The sequence below is a fragment of the Gossypium arboreum genome, chromosome 7, assembly GCF_025698485.1.
Source record: "Gossypium arboreum isolate Shixiya-1 chromosome 7, ASM2569848v2, whole genome shotgun sequence".
Taxonomy (NCBI): domain Eukaryota; kingdom Viridiplantae; phylum Streptophyta; class Magnoliopsida; order Malvales; family Malvaceae; genus Gossypium; species Gossypium arboreum.
This window is the reverse complement of record NC_069076.1, coordinates 91,011,132-91,014,382: the sequence shown is the minus strand read 5'-3', so window position 1 is coordinate 91,014,382 and position 3,251 is coordinate 91,011,132. Positions and strand designations below refer to the sequence as shown.

At 35.4% G+C, this 3,251-nt stretch overlaps 1 non-coding gene across 1 annotated transcript; it reads right to left on the bottom strand.

Moving 5' to 3' along the window:
• Window positions 1-2,790: 2,790 nt before the first annotated feature.
• Window positions 2,791-2,897, bottom strand: LOC128295849 (small nucleolar RNA R71). Its single transcript, XR_008286398.1, has one exon. It is a non-coding gene; the product is annotated as a small nucleolar RNA R71 (small nucleolar RNA).
• Between the last annotated feature and the right edge of the window lie 354 nt (window positions 2,898-3,251).

Sequence of the window (3,251 nt, the reverse complement as noted above, 5' to 3'; positions counted from 1 at the left end):
CTAAATTGCAAAGTAGTCAAAAGTATAGGGAAAATGTGTAATTTGCCAAATTTATGTGAATTGTATTAAATGGTTACTGAAAATATTGAATTTTATAATATATAGATCAAGATAAACAATTATCAGAATTAGATCAGGGGAAACAAAAGGTAGACGAGTAGACGACGGTTATTCGAGCAAATACGAGGTAAGTTTGTATAATTAGAATCGAACTTTTCTATACTTGAATCTGCTAAAATGAATGTATATAATTGAAATACTTGAAATATGAATGCTTTAATGATATATTGTATTCGTTACCGAGCTCCGTTTGAACTATATAAATTCATTGGATACGAGTGACATGTTACTAGGATTACCGTATTGGTCGAGCTCCTGCATTTGTTGCAGACTCACCATAGCTCATTGGAGCTTACCAATTCAGCTCATAAGACCTTACTATTTTAGCTCATTGGAGGTAACCGATTCAGCTCGATAGAGCTTACTATTTAGCTCATTGGAGCTTACCGTTTTAGCTACTTAGAGCTTACTGTCCATCAACTTGGAGGAGCTTACCGATCATGGCTCGAATGAGCATATATGATAACGAATTGACGAATTATTGACATTGTCCACTCAAGTATCCTTTGGAGCTCTAATAGGTTCAACGGGCCTAAATACTAATTATACAGACAAGTTATGGGGTATAAGTGTTATTAATGTTATACGTATGACATATGAATTTAGAATGATACAAAGTATTGTATTATATATGGATTTATGTATTTGTTAGATGACTAACATGTAATGACTATGTATGAATAGGTGATGGTTAAATTGAATTCTTGGCATTTCTATTATTGCTTGATTTTGTATTAATGGTAAGTTTAATTCTGAATTATACGGGCTTACTAAGCTATAAACTTACTCTGTTGCTCGCTCTTTTCGGACAAGTCGGAGTTGCTCATCACAGTATCCAAATTCTGATTGGTATTTTGAACTTGTGAATATATGTAAATATGGCATGTATACACTAGTTTAAATGATGTTAGTTATGCTATTTGATTATAGGATTTTGGCATACTTTTGTGTATAAGTGAAGCCATGTGATTTGGCTTATTTTGATGTTATGTTTTGGTTGAATTGAAGTGTTCAAATATGGTAGGTTTTAGTAAGTAATGATGAAATGAAATGATGCAAGTGAAGTCTTAATATATAGTTGATAAATGAATGGATTATGCATGATAATGGATAAGTATTTGGGTATGAATTTTTTATGTTTTGATATGGAAAATTGATAAACCATAATATATACATACTTTTATCCCATGCTTGGTATATTTTTGGATGATTTATCATAAGATTTAGTGAATTTGAAGCTCCTAATCCTTAGGTGGGTATATCATGTTTTATACTTAGGTGAGTATAGGAAGTTGAAAAGAGCAAGAAATGGGCCAAAAATGGACAAAATGGGCTTATCTCAGTATTCCACACGGCCTAGGAACTTCTACACGGGTAGTCCACATGCCCGTGTGTAACACACGGGTAGGCCACACGCCCGTGTGGCATGGTCGTGTCGACATTAAACCAAGTCAGAATTGCACACGGCCTGAGGACCTTCACACGGGCGTGGTACACGGCCGTGTCCCTATCGAGCCAAAGTCTAATTCTATTCGGAAAAGGCTACTTTTGGGCTATTTTTGGCATTCCAGATTCTATATAAACATCCTAGAAGAGGATCAAGGGGGACACGCAAAGTAGAAAGGAGAAAATACTCAAGGACAACCATCAGGATCAGCTCGGAAGTAAGATCTACTTCAAGACTGAAGATCTCCATTTAATTTCCTTAGAAGTTCTTTGGGTTTCTTTATGTTTTGTTGTTTTCCCAATTTTGAGATGTTTTCCATTATTATGAACTAAACTCCCTAAATACCTAAGGGAGATGAAACCTAAGACAGATCTTATTACTATTTGAATTATAAGATATTTCCGGTCTCACCATAACTATACCACTGTTCGATAGGTGCGCTTGCCTTAAGTTGAATTTGTAATTAGTTTAGTGACCATTAAGTTTTTGGCGCTGTTGCCGGGGACTAAGATATTAGAAACGCTTCATTTTTATTACTTTAGCCATTTTTACTTTTATTGAAATTTACTTTTTGTTTGTAAGTTTAATTTTTCTTTTCTAAATTTTTCTTTTTAATTGCTTCTAGCAGGTGTCTCTAGTTTATGACTAGGAGAAACCCGTCACGACCTTTGCTTTTTGACAGTGAGATCGAGAGCACAGCTTACAGAAACTGAAGAGAAATAAGGCAAAGTCTACAATACATTGAGGAAGAGCGAGAGGATGATATCCATATTACAACCGATGAGATGGCTGAAAATCAAAATAATCCACTGCCTCATGTGGTTGCCGTAAATCCAGTGAATTAGAATCCTGTTCCTCGTACTATGTATGACTATGCTAAGCCTAATTTAACGGGAGCTGAATCGAGTATTTTTAGACCTACAATTACTGCAAATAATTTTGAACTGAAACCTAACACTATACAAATGATTCAACAATTTGTTCAGTTTGATGGTTTGGAGGATGAAGACCTAAATACTCATTTGGCCAACTTCTTAGAGTTCTGTGATACTTTCAAAATAAATGGCATTTCTGATGATTCCATTCACCTTCGGTTATTTCCCTTTTCATTAAGGAATAAGGCTAAACAGTTGTTGAATTCGTTACCATAGGGATCAATCACTACTTGGGAGCAAATGGCCGAAAATTTTTTACTTAAATATTTTTCACCAGTTAAAACGGCTAAATTAAGGAATGATATCTCTTCTTTTGTGCAGATGGATCTAAAAACTCTTTATCGTGCATGGGAGAGATACAAGGACTTATTAAGAAGGTGCCCTCACCATTGGTTACCTCTATGGCTGTAGGTTCAGACTTTTTACAACGGTGTGAACCCCTCAACAAGGCAACTGATCGATGCAGCTGCCAGTGGAACTTTAAACAATAAAACACCTGAAGAGGCATACGAATTTATTGAAGAGATGTCGCTGAATAACTATCAGTAGCAAGTTATGAGAATGAAGCCAACAAAAACAGTTGTTGTTTTCAACCTCGACGTGATCACTATGCTATCTAACCAAGTAGAACTTTTAAATAAAAAGATTAATGGTTTGTATGGTTCTACTCAGATACATCCAGTGATGAGGTGTGATTCAAATAGAGGAGGAGTGCACAACACAGACTATCCATCCTTCAACCCTAGCAC